The following is a 20,093-nucleotide window of genomic DNA, read 5'->3' as shown; positions in this document are numbered from 1 at the left end:
TTTTGTGGACGACTGGTCCCCAGTGTGTTATGTARTTACTACTTTTTCTTCTTTCCTTTTTTTTCATCTCCTTCTCTTAAAGCTTTTTAAATACGCTTTTGCCTCAGTCATTCAACGTGCCCATAAATTAGAAAATTTYGGCCGTGCACATTTATGACAAGTGTTTTTTATTTATTTTTTTTGTTGCTGACAAGCATATAAACTACTGAGCCCTGGTGTGCTGCCCAGAAAGCTTGGACACCTGGCAGAATAAATAATGTTTGTGAAAGAAGATTGAATAATATCAGAAAGCAGAGAATTTTTGGCATTAACAAACAAATGTTGCTTTCCGACGTGATTTTATCTAACCTAATATGTGCTCAGAAAACTCTTCAGTCTTATTTCTATTTCAGAGATATTCAGTTCAGATACAATCACAAGCCAAAGAATTGCATAACTAGAAGATGTGACTATCAGTTTAAGAGGGCATTGACCCAAAATAGAACATTTAACAGCTTGGGGCCCTAAAGGTCCTCTGTAAGTTTCCTAAAGAAGTCTTGTCACTCATGTCTGCTTCTTCTTTTAAGGCTTAATTTTATGAACCTCAAAGTAAATTCTGGATTTTGAATGAAGTAAGACATGGCTCTACAGAGACACACGTCAAAAACATTTAAACTCCAGAGTCATACRACTAGATAACATTAATCTTGCTGTCAGGCTCATCCAGAGAGTAGTCCTGCTCCTCCAAASATTTGGGCACATGGGTAGTTTTCTAGGCAGTGAATGACTGTATTGAATTCAACAGGAATATACATGCACCCAGAGTTATTTGTGTGTGTGTRTATTCACATGTATGTTTGTTTGATGGGAATGAAAAATTCTGGAGAGGGCTGGGATATAAAGGAGGTTTATTCATCAGTAACCCCCTCTGCAAATGTTAACTCTTCTCTCCCCTCTTGCTTGAAGACTGACCTGTATATGAATACACGCACAGAGGCTTTGGGGCCAACACATTAATTTGACTTAAACTGAGTGACCAGTTTTCCAGTGATTAGAGTAGACAGCAGCTACTCCCAGAGACTCCCAAACACAGATGTCAGCAGCAAAACCAGTAGAGAATCAACTGTCCTGAACATTTAGAGGTTTTGTGTAGTAGACAATTTGTGTGTGCCCTTGATGTTCCTTTCCCCRAGAAAAAAATTTAGGCTTTCATAATGCTTCATAAAGAGAACCAAAAGGGGCTTTAAAGCAGTTAGGTATATGTCTGTATCTATATCTTTGAGGAGACCTCTAATTGTATGGCTCTAACATAGAGGGAACACCAATATAATCTCCTCATGATCTTCACATGAGGGAATGCAGCCTCTCTGAGGCAAAACAAGAAGCATAAGTCTATTCAGGATACCTTTTTTGTGGCTGTATTTGCCATAAGAGCTTGTCAGATACCATTTTTCACCTTGGCACATTCACTTCAGCTAGCTCTTGCTTCGCCTTCAGAGGGAATTCAGTGATCAGGCAGGCTCGTGCCTAAGTGGGGCTTCAGGAGCAAGGAACTAAGCCCCTGCCAGGGGGAAGAAGGCTGAAGGCTTTCAGGTGATGGGAGACCAGAGTAATCTTCACTTTACATGCACTTACCCCTTTTCTTTTCCTTTACTGTGACAAGGTAATGAAGGTACGGTACCCTATAGGAAAAGGTGCATATATTACAACAGTGAATAAGGATGGAAGTGACCTGGCAGCTTTCCACAAGACTTTTGAAAAGGCTCCAAAGCCCCAAAGCACCTGGGCACTGTGGCCTTCCCAAACGCCAGTTCCCATTACACTTCCTTTCTTTTTGCTTTCTTAGCATCCCTGACTGCATCAGCTTCTCTGCCTTATACTGGCATACTTTTTCTTCTGATGTTTTTAACTGTCTCTGGGGTTTTTTTGTTCTACTTCTGTCTCTTGGATATTTTTTGCTTCCCTCACAGTGTGTTCTGCCCTGCTTCCTCTAGCGTTTCTACACTCATTTTTTTTTTCTCCCATTGGTACTCTATATGTTGGCTTTATTTGCTGTCTAATGGATTTGTTCCATCACTTACTTACACTCTTCTTTATCTTTTCATCCCTAATCCTGCAGAATAGGTAATAGAAGGGTGAAAGGGGTATCGTGAACAGAGAGATCGAGCCCCGKGGCTGAGGAGAACTGTGCCCTGGGCCCAGCACAGATCACAGCTGTGACAAACCAGTCTACTGCCAGGACAGAAACTGGCAGCAAATCCTTTGGTACCACGTTTGCGGCACACTCGGGGCACGGGCCTACCCTTGCAAATGCTAGTGGCCTCTGGTTAACTAGTCCCCAGCAATAAGGGGAAACCCGCTCTTTTGTCCTGCTGCAGGCAACTTCATTCAGGGCAAATGGTGGAAACCTGATTTGGGGAAAATAAAAGCATCAAGGTCTTGTGCCAGTTTGCAACCTGTAATTTTTGTAGCGGTTTTCTCTGTGGTCTGCCAAACAGAACTTTGTCATATCTGCCCTGACGTTTACAGGGTAATCAATCTTCCATGGCAGATAGGGTGGACTGGATTTTTGGTCTCCAGGCTCAGAGATCTATGAGCTAACCCACAGCACCACTGAACCTTTTCTCTCTCCCCTACTTTTTCATTTTCCCATGACCTTAGGAAAAAAAATCTGCACTTCATAGGTATTTTTTTTTTAAATCACACTTTATGGAACACAGTTTTAATACTGTACGGTGCGTGTTTAATGATGTCCATATGGGTTTGTGGGTACAGGAATTAAATACATAACGGTTCACGATGACATAACACGGAAATGCAACTCCCGCAGTGCTGGTGTGTAGGCTGTAAAGGGTTATTAATAAAAATGAAGGTTTTAAATAGAAAACAAGCTTAGCAGCACCGTTTTGGCCTCGGGCCCATCTCTGAGTGATGGAAAAAAAAAGAGACTGGAATATGTGGTCCTTCCTGAATACATGAAAATAAATACATTTTACCACCCTCCACTGTTAAATGCTTCATATAGAAAGCTGCAGGCCTGATGCATGGCATCGCTCTTCAATCAGAGCTTGAGCTCAGGGAGGTCTGGAGGGGATATTTCAGCAGGGAGCAGGACACATCAAACAAATGCTAAGGGGGAGATTGATGCCTTAGATTATTAAAACGGGGTAAGGCCACAATGTTTTGATTGGCAAAACCTTTCAACAGTCGGACATTAGCGTTTCAGAAAAGCAAACCACTCTGTTTGTGGGTGAGCAGGAAAATAACAACTCACACAGTTTGGGGGAATGACCTCAAGGAAATCCCATCCCATCTTGTAACCAGAGTTGTTGCATCAGTAAGCCAAGGAAATTACATAATGTACCTATTAATATTATAGACAAACAAAAGCGAATTTACTCTTCTGTGTTCAGCCTTGTGCGATCTGCAAACCTTTCATTTCAAGTCTTTGGGATAAATGTGGGAGCAGCAGATGATTTGGTGAGCATCTCCCACAGAAGATGCTGTGCATGGGAGAGAGCTCTCCCTGGTTTCCCACTGGTTGTTAGAGCAAGTCAGTAGCTGTTCGGCAGCGCTGGCTCAAGCTGAAGGCAGCCTTTCTCTGAGCTGGTTCTTTACCCAGCATTTCTGCTGGAGTTTGACATGGACCTGAAGCAAATACCTAGATTGAAACGCACCCAAACTCTAGGCTCTGTGGGTTAGGATTTTCCACGTTACTTAGGTGCCTAAACTCCCCTTCAAGGGATCTAGTATTGCAGTTAGTGTTGCAGTGGGTGAGGGTCAGGATGTGCCAGAACTAGGAGTGTGCCTACCCTGGGCTTCAGGTGCTCTGAAATCCCAATATTCCCAGCTGCTTCCTCCTGCTCCTCCCTGGTCCCTGTTCCATCAGCTTGCTGCCTGGCCCCAGCTCTCCCCTCAGCCAGCCCTTCTGCCTTTGGACCCGGGCAGATGGCTTTCTCTGTCTGCTCCGTGCTCACTGGATGGCCTGGAGAGTGTGTTGGGAATGCAGGAGAAACAGCCCACTACTTCATTCCCAAGCCCCCCTCAGCCTGCCCTTTCATTCCCTCTGGTTACATTTTTGARCAAGACTTTCCCACTATATGCAGTACTGTTTGGGGCAAATTCCCACCATTGCTTTTAAGTGAACCTTTCCRTCTGTGGATGATGTGAAGGGCAGAGAGAAGCCAGCTTTCTTCAGACTATGCAGATGCCCTGTGCTGCACTGCAGAGAAAAAAAGCTCTCCTGTATTGGTTAAATCAGACTTCCTTCTCCACCTCAGCCCCAGGTCTGCTGTCAGGGATCCTGGCTGAACGAAAGGCTACCCTCGGTTGTGTTCATGCAGTCTCAGTTTAGTAAACGGGACGGCACAGGTTACCGGTGAGACTCTACTTAGCTTGAGTGTTTCAGACATGGACCACTTGAAAGAGGTACCTCATTGGCTTAAAATCCCTGCTGGTCCCGTAGGGCTTTAAACTGTTGTTCATTGCAAAAGATAAATATTATTAGCTCAGTGGCTTCTATCCAACCACCAGATACTTCAGTAGAGGAGAATTTGGCATGTTGTCTGAAATTGCAATTCATACTGAATACGTGCCATCACATTTGTTTCCTGCTGAGCAAAGCCAGAGACAGTGAACACCATGCAGGAACGTGGGACCAAGTACTGTCCCTGTGCACCAGGTACTGTGCTGCTGTGCCCATGGCTTGCAACCAAGGTCTTCCTCTAAAGAGTGGTTAGAAACCCTGTTCCCACCTCACGTGCTGGAGAGGTTGCTGTGCTCTGTCATATAGGGTATGCCTCCACCCTCACTCCCATACTTTGGCTCATTTCAAGGACACCTAAAGCTTTCAGAAGATAATGTTTAGGCTGTTTTTTTCCCAAAAAATTTTCTTTGTGCTGACAGATGTCAGTTGTTTGTCTTCTGAAACTGGAAAGAGCTGGTGTTTTCAAAAATAGGTATTGTGTCCCTTTAAATAGCACAAAACACATGGGAATGGGATTATTTTTGTCCCCAGCTGCCTAAATCTATCTTTTTTCTTTTTTTAGTGGAACCAAAATCTTCCCAGGGATTCTTCCTAAGAATAAAACTGAAAAGAGAGCAGACTAACTAGYCTGGAATAATAAGGGCAGTAGTACTGCATTGCCCTTCTATAGAGCTCTCTCACCATAGACCTCAAAGTACAGCCCAAACATGAACCAGTTCTCTCAGTCTGACTGTGGAAAAACTGGTTTTATTTTAGAACCAGGGAAGCAGAAGTACTAAAGCGATTTTGAAAGGTCACCAAGCCTGGAACAGGAGCCAGAAGGTCTGACTTTTAGTTTCATATTGTGACTATCAGCATACTTGCYGTTATTTGGCTTCAGTGGCACCCCTAATACGCTGATGGGTTGACTCACTGCTACAGGAGTCCCCGGAACTGTAGGAGTGGGTCAAATACCAYATCGATTTTTTGAAAATGTTATATTTGAGGAAAATAGGGCAAAGAGACATTGAGGTATTTTGCCCTAGGTTACAATGGGCCTAGGATTTAGGATGCCATTAACTTCTCAGCTTCAGCCACTGGTTCCCCTCTCCTCCAAACAAGCATGCATTCCTCGCTTATAAACATGTAAAGGAGGATCTTTAAATCAAGATCTAAGTCATCTCCTTGCTTTCTCCCCCAGACTGTGGTAAATTACCTCATCTAACCTCGCTCTCCTGAGGCGAACATCAGATACCTGTGCAGAAGAGACCCAAAGCCCGGTCCACGCTGCCTCATAAGCTGGGACCTGAAACCCCACAGAGAGCAGGGCTGGGGGTGGCTGTGGTGTGGATGCAGCAGCTACTTGCAGGCRCAGACTCTGCCCCAGTGCAGTTCTGGAAAAAATTAATGCAAGCATGGAGGAAGGGAGGAAGGTGACTGGTTTGCTGGGTTTCCCTCTTGTGCCTCAAGCAGATCTCTGGAAGCACTGGAAGCAGTCTGTGGTGGCAGGGCAAATCATGCAGGAGTCGAGACTGCATCGCAGCTCCCAGCAGATGGGTGCACGTGGTGCTGCAGACTCACCTCCTCATGACACTCACAGCGCTCCTGTGCGAGAGTATCAGGAGTCATCCGGAGCAAAGGCTTTTAGTTCCCAATTCCTGCTTTTTGACCAGATCRTTCCATTTGCATGTTGTTGTCCGGAGGCAGCTTTAGGTGTCTCTTGATGTCCTGTACCCTCCACCACGGCTGCCTCCTCCACCATTTATTCCCCATATCCCTTACTGCTATGTTTGCTGATGGCAGCTTGCGTTTGAAATGTGCTCAGGTTGCAGATGTTTCCCATCCAGGGGGCTGTTTGCACAGGGAGGTTTTGGTTGGGGTTGCTCAAGCAGTCAGTCGGCTGTGTAGTTTGGAGTTTGAGCAGAGTTTGGAGCTTGAGCAGAGCTTTCCTGGTGCCGGGTTAGCTCCCCAAGCAGGCAGAAGAGGGATGTGCCAAAAGCACGTTGCCCTTCCTGCTGGCGTTGTGGTGTCCTGCCCGACCCTCTGTCGTGTGTTTCACATCCCAAGCTCTTGTGATGCCTGTTGATTTGTGAGCCAACTGTGAGCACATCTGCCTCAGACAGACCTTTAGCTGCTTGACCTCCCCCTCAAGAGCTAGTCGGGCTTTTCATTGGTGTGTGCTACGTTACCCACGCAGTCCTGGCCCTTGCTGCAGTGCATCTTTTCCTCCCACAGGACACTTTATTGCTCTGTGTCTCGTTGCTGGGCTTTGTGTTCACTGAATGTGTGGTCTTTTCAGCAGCTTATAATGTGCAGCAATTTGAGCAGAGCCCCCAACTTTTTCTTCTGTGGCCACTGGAGCTGGTGATGGACCTTGTGTTACGCAAAGCTGTCGCTGAGCGTGACCGTGCCAGTGGGTGCAAGAATGCRACGTTGCATGTAGCCTTTGTTCTCCGCTGCAATGCACAACCCACCTCCCAGAACGACAGATAAACACAAATAGCCTTTTTGTGTGTTTTCATAAGCAAAGCTGAGCAGTGCTTCTGAGCTGGTTCTTTAACCGCAAGGACATCTTCATGTGCAGAGCCTCATGTAAGTAAATCTGTCGCCAGACTTTYGTCTCTCTTTTGTATGACTTTATCCAGCAGCTTATCTTAAACTTGTAGAAACTTTTTCTGGGAAGTTATGCATGGAAGGTGGGCAACTCTTTCCACATATTGCCAGCTAATCCTTAATACTCAATTGCTGCATTTCCTGTGTCATAACAAGAGAGGCAGGTTTCCCAAAAGCAGAGTTGTGTGCTGTTCTTTTATCTCTTTTATCTCTTTAAATCTGGAGATGAGGTTCTACATCTGCATCTTCTGGATGCAATTTAGAGCACAAATAGGGAGCCAGGAGTCCTGGGGTTTGTCTTGAGCACCAGATACTTGTGGCTATACTAATTCCTGCTTGTGCAGTATTTTTGCAAACTGAAATGGGCTATAAGCATGCAAAGTAATGGTTTTAGCCATAATTGTTACTAAAAGTAGAGCAGAAGAAAGTACGTCAGAAAATGCCCAAGAAATCAGGAGACTGAGGCAGTTTAAACTGTTCTTTACCTTGGGAATTAGGGGAACTTTTACATCTCACCAGTGCGTTGCTCTTCCTCTATCCCAAAATGCTTTGTACAAGTGAAAGTTCAAGGTTTTAAACCTGCAGATTTTGGAGACAAAATGTTGCTGTTTTACATCTCCAGGGATCCACTATCACTTTACACTTCTTCCCTTGTGTCAAGCCACCATTTGCCCTCTTCCTGGTAGGAGGCATAGAATATACCACGTCATCCATTGAAGGAAAATTAGCATGAAAGTGTCTTGGAGTCTGGCAAAGCACAGCTCTCTTCTTGCATCAGGACTCATCTTCCCTTTAATGGAAATTAAGTCTTTCTCACTTTTTCAATTTTACTGTGTGTTCTGGGATAAAGTTTTGTAGTGCTACTTTAAATCCTCCTTGCCAAGATTGCCTTTCTGGCCTTGATTTAAACTAATTACAATCAGGAACACTGGTAGGCTGTYGTATACCAGTGCTGGGGATGGGCTTCAGGGGCTTTTCATCTTTTCTCAAACGTAACAGGACATTTCTCAGCGTACGTGTGTGTGTATGTATGTCTTCTGCTTACACAAAAACTTAAGGATTGGATTCTGGTGGGTCATGTTGGCAGATATCCAAACCCTGTAAATCTGGTCACTGTGCTTTTCCAAATGTTTATTGTGCTGTTTAAGCTTTTATGGGCTCTTGTGTGTATTACATATGGTCTGAATAAATGTAATGCAGTATAACTGTACTTAGCTGAAATGCAGAAGAGCCTCCGAGGGAATCATTAGAGCCAGGACAGCCATTGCCAGCATATAGAGATGAGTTTCTTGGGTTCAGCTTTCCAGGGGTGGTGGCTTCAGCCTCTTCTGTCATTTTTTTAAATGCACCTTTATCTGAGGTCATAGGGGAAATTAAAAAGCAAAGTGTTACAGTTTCTTAGATTCAGTCCAACATTCTCACAGCAAATCTCTCCTTTCTGATACTCTCATAAAARGGGCCACATTTTGAATGTGCTGTATTTGTGCGGCTGTTACGGCACGATCTGCTCCAATGCCAGCAAGATTCAGGAGAAGCCTTTAAGGAACCGGTGGATGTATAGGGGCATAGAAGTTACCGGYGCTGCTGGAAGGGAGGGAACACCTACAGACCCCAGCTAAGAGTCAAGGCTGTGCTGCTCTCGCAGACAAATGGCAAAGAGGATCCTCCCTGCCCCTCCGAGCCCGCGGTTCCTCTTTGATCTCAGAGATCAAACACGAGCCAGCGAGAGGCTCCAGCTGGTGGGAGCAGAGGCAGAAACAGGCACACACAGGACTTCTGTTTAAAGGTGGTTGTTTGAAAGTGGTAGCAGCCATGTCCACCTCTCCCTCTGGTGCTGTTCTTCGTGGCAGGAGTGTGCAGAGAATGTGCCAGCTGCTTGGGGAGCATCAGGGTCCAAATGCTGCTTTGAACCCTTGCTTTCTTTGGTCCCAGCTGGCTGCTAAAAGTGAGCTGGGTTTTTATCTAGACCAAAATTCAGGTGCTCTCTCCGTATTGGATTAAATGTTATACCAGCAGAAAAAGAAACTGTGGAGAAAAGACGGTCAGACTCCAACTAGCACAAGCAGTTGTAAAAGCAGCGAAGGCTTGGGACTTTCAGAATACTTTCTGCAGTTCAGCCATGGACTTTCTCTGCACCTGGCCAGTTGTTCTTTTGCTCCAGTCTCTCCTCCTGTCATGGTCAGTTCACTTCTACCCCTAACCACTCTGACCCCAGCAAAAATACCGACTTACTGTTATGCTTGCTGCCAACACTGAGATAGTTCAGCTTGGGCTTTTGGCCCCCTCTCCCCTGGCCCATCTGTCTGTTCAGACTGCACACTCTTTGGGGCAGAAACAATCAGTTTTGTGTTTCTGTGGCAGACAGAGCTGCTCCCCATTTGGGCTGGTCAATAGGGCTGATGTAATATATATCATCAATAATGGCTCTCTCTGTCAGGGAACAGGCTGAAATTAGGGAGGCTTCACACAGGAAAGGGATGGAGGCAGAGAGACAGGACTGGGAGGAACGGGAGAGTGCCAAAAGTGTTGGGAATCTGAGGTGGTCCTTTGCCTCTAAGCAGTAAAGTCTGAATCTGACCTTGCAAAATCTGTATTACTGTCGCTCTATGTTTATTTCTTAGTTTGTTGAGTGCTTCAATAGCTGATGAAGAGGCTGCTAAAAGTGAGCTGGGTTTTTATCTAGACCAAAATTCAGGTGCTCTCTCTGTATTGGATTAAATGTTATACCAGCAGAAAAAGAGCTAGAAAAGAGAGAATTGTCAGAAATGTGCATTTGCAGCCAGTGCTAGAGTTCTCATGACTGTAAAACTAAAATGCAGTGGATATTTTTCTCTTCCTTCCTATTAAGTCCCCACTGCATCAGGCTGAAGATTAAGATGTGTCTTACTGCTGGCTAGGGAAGATAGGAGCAAAGCCTCAGATAACTCTTCTTACTGCATTTGTAGAATTCCTTTTACTAGATAACGGATGCTTAGAGGGGCTCGTGTGGAAGAGGAATGACAGCACTTGCTTCAACTAACTTGGGAGTGGAAGTGTTAATTTTTAGGCCCTGATGCTCAGAAGCGTGGGGATGCTGAATGATGTTCAAGTATTTTGACACATCCAACAGGAGAGGAAGGACAGAGGGCATCTGTCAAGCCTGACAGAACCTTCCAAACTGGTGTTCTCTGGAGAGTGGTTTTTCCTATGACCTCTCAGACATGGATACATTTGGTGCCAGGTCATTTCTGCTAGAAATCCTTTCTGCCGTGACCTCTTCTTTTAGACCTTGAGGCTATTGACATCTCCTGTGTCATACAGAGATGCAGGAAGGGGAAATGTAAACAGCTGGTAGCTGATTGTGACAGGCAACAGCTTGCATGATCCTGACAGATCTACTTTGCCCTGGCTGGTTGAATTAGGAAATCAAGATGGATTTCCCTTTCAGAGGAATCAATTCTGCTGTACTGGCCCTGCTGGCAAATRGCCAGCCAAACCCTACACATACCTGAAATTCTTCTTAAGCTTTGTTGCAAGGACTTTCCTGAGGCTGAAGTACTGGGCCAGGCTATGCACTTTATCTCCGCAGGGCACCAGCAAAGCCTTGGACTTGGAGAAGATCCTGCGACAAACTTGATTCTTGCTGGAAGGTTGTGAGCGCGATGTTTGGCATTGTGAGCAACCTCTTAGGAACTGTATAATGCTACAGGATAGACACTGTATGTGGTAACCCTGCTGATGTCAGGTGAGTTACCCTTGGGATACGTAAGTCSTTAGGTTTTCTGGAGTTATGAGGTGGAGCTAGTACATTACTCAGCTTTGCTCTGCACTGTTGTGAGCATCCTATTTGCCACTGCTGCACTCCTGCTGTTGTTGTTGTTRCTTTGACACGCAGGAAGAGGTTGAACCTGCCTGTGCATAGTGTGTTGCTCAGCAGCGGCAGGTGGTGCAAAGTGCTGGCTCAGCAGCTCAGAAACCTTCCCCCTGCCCTCGCTCAGCCCCATCGTTCTTCAGTATGTTGTTCTCATTGGAAACCACCTACCCTCTGTCTGTGTGCAGCTGCTCCCAAAATCTGGCTGACTCTTCTTTTTGTCTTCTTCTGGAGGGAAAAATAATGGCAAGCTTCTTCACCCTTGGGCAGAGAGACTAGGATGAACTTTGTCAGGGTCTGAGCACAAGAGATCACAGAAGCACATTTTGCCACTGGAGCTATTATTTGAAAACAGGCTTTAGGATGATCCATTTATCTGGACTGAACTTCCTCAGGCCTTGAAAGCTGGTGGTTTGGAAACCCAAGAGCAAAGCTTGGAGTGTTGCATCCACTTGGTTAACTACTCTACTAGAGCATTTAAAGGTGCATCACTAGTAGGAAGTACTAGCCACTGTTTCTCAACCTTAGGATGTAAGACCTGAATAGAGCCCAGGATATCTGACAGCACACAGAAAGGAAAGACACTTTGGGCTGATTCATTATTTTAAAAATACTAATGCTAGTATTAGTATAAAAATAGTAAAGCTAATGGACTTTACTGTACTGGGAATCCACATGGTTATTTGGCTACTTCAGGACTTGGAAGTTCTGGCACAGCGAATGTTGAACATGTGAAAAGTGCTATTATAATTCTATGTTTTGTTGTCAGCTTCCTTTCATATGCAATAGATGCATCTGCAGATCATGAGTCCTGCTAAGTATGCGAAGTCTTGAGCATGTCTGAGAACAAGGGAGTAAGTGGTGGAGACGTGTYGCAGAGAGGGCTCTCTGCTGGAATAGACTACTAGCTTCCCTTTTCCTGCCCTCTCAGTGAAACAGCCTCAGCATRTGATGCTGAAATGCAATGCCAGGAGGGATCTGCCAGGGCTCTTTCAGCCACTTGGGTTCCCATCGGTCAGGATGGTGAATACAGGAAGTCTGAATTTAAATATGCAGTGTGTTACCTTAAGCCATTTCCAATTGCTCTTTGGGCTGTTGAAAACTGTTTATCCTTTTACAATCACTTAAAGAGTTTCATCTTCAGCCACTCATTTCTGCCCACTTGCTCCTTCTCCCTAGGAGGATTTCTCCCTCCGCAGCCTGAGGGAGAAGGCAATGAACTGTTAAGGTGCTGGTCTGCAGCGCCTTAGAGAGGACATAGCGAGCATGGGGGGATGCCAAGGATCCCTTGTGCAGGGGGATGCAATTCGAGAGGAGCTCTCAGAGTGGAAAGAAACCTTGTTTGCCACCTTCTGCGTCAAGTACAGGCAGCTCCAGTTCCCGCCTCTTCCCCTCCTGCCTCTTGGCTAGTTGTTGAACCAGCTGCTCCTGCAGCCCTGGGGTAGCTGAGACAAAACCCCTGGMAGAAAGGTGGGAAAGGGAACAAATGCAGGATTTAGAGTGGGGTTGGTTTGTTTGCAAACAGACAGCTGCAAAGTTGTGCTCGCAAGGCAAAGCAAACAATCGGAGCTGCTCTTACACTTTCCACTCTGCAAACACTTTGCTGGTGGGTGCTGCTGGCACCGTCCAGGGCTGTGGCAGCGAGGAAGAGGGTGGCAGGGGCAATGTGCTGCCAGTTTGCCTCCTTCCTGTGTATGTCCCAGGCTATGACCTCCCCAGCCCGCAGAGAAAGGGGAAAGGAAGGTGGGAAATGGGACGAGGAGAACAAACTTCCTCCTCTGGAGCCAAGCACTAGGGCTGATACTTATCAGAAGTAAACAGCTCCAAAAAGGGCAGTCGGAGGGGAGTCTGTCTTGCTTTCACAAGCCTCCTGCCTTTCTCATCCTGCAGTTTGCCTTCAGTGACTCATGGCACGCGGTTTGCCGTCTGCCTTAACCCCCTGCCAGCTTTGCCTGCAGATACCCGAGGATCTCAGAAAGACAAGGGCTCATGGGTTGGCAGCAGTGAGGAAAATGCCTTCCAAGCTATATGAGAGGGAGAGGCAAGTTAGCACCGAGCTGCCTGGGAGCGCTGCTGCTGCAGGCTTCGTGCGAGGAGAGACGAGCCTGGCCCAGGCACAGGGGAGCTCGTCATGCTTTGTTTTTCGGAAAGAATGGCTTTACCCCCATTCCTGCGCTCCATCCGCTGCATGCCGGTGAGCTCTCAGTAGAGCTGGCACAGCTGCTTGCATGCTCCCAAGCAGAAGACAGAGGCTGTATTCCTGCAGAAACCCTGCTCTGGCAGCCCAGCTTGTCAACAGCTTCATGGGTAGGACCATGCTCTCCTGCAACGACCAGGGGCCAACACATATGGCTGCCCGTAAGCAAAATTTGTCTTAATAGAATTCATTCCTGGTTCACCTCTAGGGTGTGTGTATGGACATGAGAGGTGGAGCAGGAGAGGAGCATGAGCACATGTTCATTCGTCCCACTCTTCATGAGGGAAGGGGACAGCTTACTCAAGTAGGCTGGAAGTTAGTTACGTGGGGCTTTAAATGCTGCTCTCCCTACCAAAGCCAGAGTGGCCAGTAGCCTGTGTAGTGTAATCCTGTATTGCTAGGGTATGGATTGCCACCCAAAAGCTGCTTTAACTCTAAAAGCTGAGTACAGTGCTGCAGGTGGAGAGTATGCAGCAGTAACCTCCACACGAGGGTGGCAGACACGTGGGCAAGGTGTAGATGAGGCTGTCTACCTACCATCGCCACCTGGGCCTGAGGAGCAGTGGATGAGCCATACATCCTCTCATGTGAACCTCACTGGCTGAAGATGGCACTTCAGTCTTAGGTCACTAACATTTACTGAACTAATATCACTTGATAGGCAAATACCATAATGTCGACTTGGCTGCAGCGWTTGAAGCTGGCACCAGAGCACAGAAGTTCGCTTTTTGAGCAGAAGCTATATTCTCTTGTGCTGGTTGCCAGAGGATGCACTGACAGGGGTGTTTGGTTTCAGAGCAGGAGCATGCTTTAGAAGCCAGTCCCCCGACTATGTCGCTTACCACAAACTGGTTTGTATCACAGACCAGTTTTGGTGCTGGCAGACTGGAGTCCTTTTAGCTGCTCCCAAACGGGTCACTTGGCTCCAGCTGCAAGCCACATGTGCTCCCACCCCGTATGGGGACATAGAGGTTGGAGACAGTGAGCAGCCCATGCCACCACAGAGTCACCCAGTGAGCACTGAATGAAGATGAGCCAGCAGAAAGCTTCTGAACCATCAGGAATGCCTAAAAGACTCCTAAGCACTTCCTGAGGGATGCAAAGGGCCAGATGAGGTCTGCACCTTCAGAGCTGATGTCAGTCACCAGTCTTTGAGCCTTTGCAACCCCACTGCTCCTTCTTCTTTTGCCTTTTTATTATCATCATCTTTTTCCATCTGCTATTCTTACCAAAGATGGCAGCAACTATTTTGGTCTCCCAGCAGATCCAGGGTAGAGCCACTCAAAGGCACTGCTTTTCAAGCTGAGGTGTGGCTGGGCCAAGGTGTTCTCCAGGACCAGTGCCAGAAAAGGGGTAATCTCATGACTGCTGCTGTGTGGGAGAGGACTGGTGAAGAGGGGAGCATGAAGATCAAGTTAGAAGACATTTKCATGGAGACCAGAGACCTAAGGATGAAGTGGATGCTTTATGTTGGCAGCAGCACTCACCAACAGAGAGAAAACGGCATCCTTTCCCTTTCCTTTACAAAGAACTTCCCCTGGGAGAAATCTTTTCACTGCAACATTCAGTTCTTTAGCAACGGCTGGCACAGGACTGGCTTCCCAGTGTGGCAGGCAGAGCTTCACCTGCCCRGTTTCCTTCCCTTCCCAGAAAACCAGAAGAGGGATTTGGTGCAGGGACCAGTGTTATTTTCTCACATGCATGTCAGCCCCAGGTTGTCCCTCCCTGTGCTTTTGTAGCCCTTCGCCGTGGCAAGGCCTTGTGCTCCAGGCTCCGCAGGCAGCTACTGCCACAGTGTGGGGAGATGATGCCTTACATGCACTTACAGTTCAGCAAAGGCACATGCCAAACTGGAAAAAAATGCCTTGGTTTGTGTGGATATTGGACACAGTCGTGCTGTGCGTCCTGCTCTCTCCCGAGATGCACCCTGCCTTGCCCCTGTGCCACGCTCATCTGTGGCAGTTGACTTCTCCTCTTGGCTTCACCTTCCTGGAGAGACTGAATTCCTCTAGGCAACAGTGGGAAAGCTGTGACATGTTGCTACGGACAGACATAAAATAGCTTTTCCACCTGGCTTCTTATTAGGTGTTACAACCCTATCTTTTTCCATTTGTCTTATGATAGCTATTTTTTCTGTATTTAATAACTTTGCCTCTAAGACTTGATGAGGGAATGGGAAAGAAGCAGACATGCAGTCTTGGACATTAATACTAACGATTCCAGAACCACACCTGGATCAGACATTTGTAAACATATGGAAGAGATTGAATATTATCTACTTTGTCTCTTTAATAGTCGATGCTGGACTGCGTGAGCTCCCCAAACATGCGAAGCTGTGCTGATCACCAAGCTCTCCCTGTTCCAGGTCCACTAAGCCACAGACCTTTGCAAGAAGAGATCTTTCTCATCCTCAGTATTTGCTGTGCTGTGGCGCTTGGCTGAGCTTCAGTGTGGAAGGTGTCACTGGCTTGCATGTATTTTTGGCTGTGAAAGTCAGCATCACAGCTCTTTTTAGGGCCAGATTTCATGCCTGATCTGTGAGAGGAGTTGTCAGCACCTAATCTGGGTATTTGCTGTGGTCCAAATAGTATATTGCCAGTGTATTGCATGTGCAGCCTGACACATGATGTTAATCCAGCTTTTGGCCCGCTCACTTGACCTGGGAAGGATTAAACAGCCCTCTGCACATCTGCTGAGGCCTCTCTTTGGGCTGTTGCTCATTCGCGCCGATGTTCCTTAGCAAATCTCAGAGAAAGTCTTTCCCTCCAGGGCTTCCCAGGCCCAGCTCTTCCCTGGGTGGCCGGACTACCTGCCGTGCCCTGAATGCTGCCATCAGCCAGCCCCAGCAGCAACAGGGATGATACTGCTGAGCTCCACAGTCTTTTTAGGGATCAGGCGGTCAGCAGCTGATCGCTTCCTAGCCAGGCTGAACTRTTCCCTGCCAGGAATAATTGTTCCCCACCACCCTCAGTTACTTGAAGCCATTAAATTTGTACTAACCAGTTTATTCTCGGAAGTGCGGAGAATTCCTGACTCCTCTGCTGTCACTGGGACAGGCTCTCCTTGTGACACTGCCCGCTTGCAGTGGGACCTGCCTGCCCTAATTGTTTCTGGATTTGGCCAAATTAAATTTTCTTTCTGGTCTGGGAAACTGGCTGGTTTTGTGCCTACAATATTTGCAGAGTGCTGACAGAACCCCATCCCTTCCAAACAGTGACTGCTTGCTTAAGGTGCTGTTCCCTGGAGATTTGCTTTTTCCTTTCAAGGCTTTTGATGTATTTTCACATGCCAGCAAATTCAAAAAGGCAGCAACTGAAGCTGGCTCAGGCCAGTGAGTGGGTAGCTGGGGGCGACAGCTTTGATCCTTGGTGGGAGTTTTGCAATAAACCTGATCATGCATTTTTCATCATTTGCTCTGTCTGTGTGTGTGTGTGTGCCTGCACCTTGTATAGGGAACAGGCAGTAGACCTGAAGCTGCACTCAGCATATGGCTGAGACCCACCTGTAGTCCATTGCTGTTCCAATTTTTCTGCATCTCCAGGCCAGCTCTGCCCTGAGCCACACTACGTGAAATTTGACCCTGCCATCTAAGAGCTAGGGAACTGCTCCTGTATTTAATCTCTCTGTCAGCACCTAGTCAGTGCTTTTGGAAGAATTCTGTTAGTCTCTCTTTCCATATAAGCATTAGTGCTTCTTTTTTATATATATACAATCTGGAGTTTTGTCTACTATCTGACCTATTTCCTTGGAAGCCTAAGACGAAGGCTTGAACTGGAAGATCCAAGTCCGAGTCCTTCACTGTTAATTGTATTATGTTAATTGTATGCACATTTCTAAACTGTCATGATTGCCACGTCCTTTTAAAACGTGAGGCAGGACATCAAAAAGCTGTCTGCTTAGAGATCAGCAGAGAAGCAAGAAATTGAATTGCCTGATAGCTTAAAAGATATGTGAGCTGTTTTGCTTCCATTATTTCAAAAGTGACATAGGAAAAATAAAAAGCTGGAATTAGATTTTTAAAGCTCATTAGCCTTCAAGATTTAATTAGCAGGAAGCAGGCTKCTTAGTGAAGGTTTTAAGTGCCCTGCACCTTCCATTAACATTGGATTGGCAGAGACACCACTTAGCCAAGCTCAGTGGGAGTCTTGCTGGATGAGGCTGCATGGAGGATGTGGCAGGACTCATGGGATGAGTGGGAGRAATGGGGTTAAGAAGTCCTGAATTCAGATTCTCTCCCTGCCACCAATTTGCTTCATGTGAGTTGCTTCTTCACTCTGAGGTTGGTTTAGTCTATATTTCAGCTCTCAGTTCAACTCCCAGTGGAGTCTGCCTGTGGCTGATGAATAACGCAGTAGTTCTGTGCTCTTCATTTGAGATTTTCCGAAGTAATACTGGTAAGAGGCTAATGTCATTAAGTCTGTGTCCTGGAAATATGTATTTTACAAGCATGAAATTCATGGAGAGACTTACTTGCTTCTCCATCTCTGTTTCTGCAYACAGGTTGTATCTATATACATCTGTATTTTCAGGTATTGCCACTTTTTCCATGGCAGGGTCAAGCGTATTGCGCCRAATATAGAGCCCAACATGCTGTGTGCATGCTTTGTGCACGTTGAGGGCTTGCGTCTTACAGTCCTACTGGTCGGAAGACGGGAGAGCAGGGACCCCCGAATGGTGGGTGCAGTAGCCCTGCAGCCTGCCCACTGCGGTGACCACCTGGGCAGAGGCTCAACGCGCGCCGCTGTCGCTGCTGAGTGACTCCCTGAGGTCTCACTGCGCCGCTGCCAGACCCCCACTCTGACTCTGACTCTCCCGCTGGGCCCAGGGGCCTGCGGTGGTGCTAAGAGAGTGAAGAGCAACGCAGGCCACCGGTATCAGAGCTACCTGACTCTGGTTCCCACTCATAGTCCTAGAGTTAATGCCAGGGTCTGGATACAGCCCTCACTTCTCAGGAGCGATTTTCTGTGCAGGAACCGGCGGCTGCCCTAGACACCCGGAGCGTAGCCAGATCTGATAAGCATCACCCATCTSAATCCAGACAACCGAGTACTGCATAGTCCAGTTCATCTCAGGGACCCTTTGTAGACATTTTGATTGCAGCCTGCAGCGAGCGACTTGCACAAGTGGAAAGAGAGCAAAGAACCAAGTCCGTGAGCCCTGCTCCAAGAGAGGTCAGCAGCAGCAGGAAGGACAGGAGGGAGCTGCGGGCCCTGAGAGCTCAGCTGGCACATGTGTGGGGTAAGAGGCAGCAGCAGGGACTTCTCAGTCCCAACTGGGGTGTGTTTCTTCTCAGCTCTCTGCTGTGCCACATAGACATCATCATTCACGTCGGGGCTGTCGCTTTTGTTCTTTATCTGTGTAAATCCTGGCAGAGCGGGTCTCACTTCACAGGTGGTGCCTGCAAAGATGTTGCCACAGTGCAAATAAGAATTAATGGTGCCTGGCCTCCGCCAGAGCGCGACGCACCGTCTGCGAGAGCACTGGGAGACGCTAGACGCAGCGGAGCAGGCCGGCAGAGGGAGCGCGGACCACGGCGCGCTGTCTGCTTGTGCCGTAGGAAATTCGGCATCCTGCAAACCAGCCTCTTTCTTCCCTTCTCTCCGCAGACTGCTAAGTGGGAACAGAGCAACGCGATAAMGGATTGTTTATTATGGAAATATGCCACTTCTAGTAGATTTACAAGCAGCTTCATGGAGCTCCTGATTGCTCTGTATTTTTGTTTTTAGTCCGTTACTCATCCAAATACGCTGTTGGTGTATGTCTGACCACGGCTGTAAAAGAGTCTAGTGGAGACATGATGAGGCCAAAGCACATGAGAGAGAAACCGGCTGTCGGGCGGCATTTCTTCCAGGGTCTTGAGGAGTACCAGCAGGCTGTGTCAGCCCAGCAGCGACTGTTTCTCAGCAACTGACATTACAGTCGGACTGTTTCATAGTTCCTTCAAGGCTCAATGCTTCAGCTACTGCACAGATGGTTGCACTGCTTTAGAGCAAAGTGAAATAACACTAGTGCTTTCCATCCTCTGCTGCCTCATTCTGAGAAATTAGCAGCCTCTTTTGGGAGCTACTAGTCAAAATGCCAGATCTGAACACTCCCAGACTTTCAGCAGAGTTTGAAACCAGATCAGGATCTGAATTTCATGTGTACTTTTTCTGGGCCATAGCCTGCAGAGCTGAACACCTGAGAACTATGGAGGTGGGATAACGCAAAGTCAAATATGCTCTGAGCTTTTTCATTGACTATCTCTAATGCATCAGCTCTCCTATATATGTCTACCATGGTTCATACCACAGTCTCTGCTATAATCACCACTGAAACCTGGTTAGGGTAGAAATCCATATGTGGATTTGTGTCTGGGTGAATTTGGCAGACTAAAAGCAGTCCCCAAAAGGCAGTTTCTTCCTATCAAATAATCTGCCAATTTTAACAGTCTTGATTAATGTTTTTCTAAGGTTACTGAGCTCTTTGCTGAAAATGTTGACGGCCATCGTTGCTGGAGCTGCTACAGAGTAAGGCACCTCAGGAGCAAGGCTGGCTTCCAGATCACAGTGTAGCTGGGAGTTTATATCTTTTACACAAGAGATTTCTCTCTCTGTCTCATTGATCTGCTACACTTCCTTAGCTAAAACAAGTGCTTCCAATTACAGAGAGGCATATGTGATGTGTATTGGTCACAGTCAGGTTTTGTGCACTGCGGTTTTTGGTACRGGAGGTTTTCCTCCTCTGTTGCACAGGTGCCTGCTCCTTTTACCTTCTGCTGCAACCTCGTGTGGAGAGTAAATGTGCTCTAYGTGTACATGACCCTCCTGGTTTCTCTAACGAATCTTTACTTTTGTTCTTCATATTTTATTTATTTGTCCCTGAAATAGAAAATAGATTAGGCCAGCTGGAAGTGTACAATGATCATTTTGCGCAGGGAAAAACAGGGCTAGTGAGTAGTTCTTGGAGGTGTTTGAATGAGAGCAAAGAGAAAGAGACAAGCAAGAGGG

At 46.9% G+C, this 20,093-nt stretch overlaps 1 protein-coding gene across 1 annotated transcript in view; it reads left to right on the top strand.

Moving 5' to 3' along the window:
• SH3PXD2A (SH3 and PX domains 2A) overlaps positions 1–20,093 on the top strand; it is a 214,259-nt gene that overhangs the window by 86,475 nt on the left and 107,691 nt on the right. The gene's annotated exons all lie outside the window — the stretch shown is intronic.

Source organism: Rhea americana, unplaced genomic scaffold (genome assembly GCF_003343005.1).
Source record: "Rhea americana isolate MKP2758 unplaced genomic scaffold, rheAme1 scaffold_104, whole genome shotgun sequence".
In the NCBI taxonomy this organism is placed as follows: Eukaryota; Metazoa; Chordata; class Aves; order Rheiformes; family Rheidae; genus Rhea; species Rhea americana.
The sequence above is the reverse complement of the archived record's forward strand: the minus strand, read 5'-3'. Positions and strand labels throughout refer to the sequence as shown.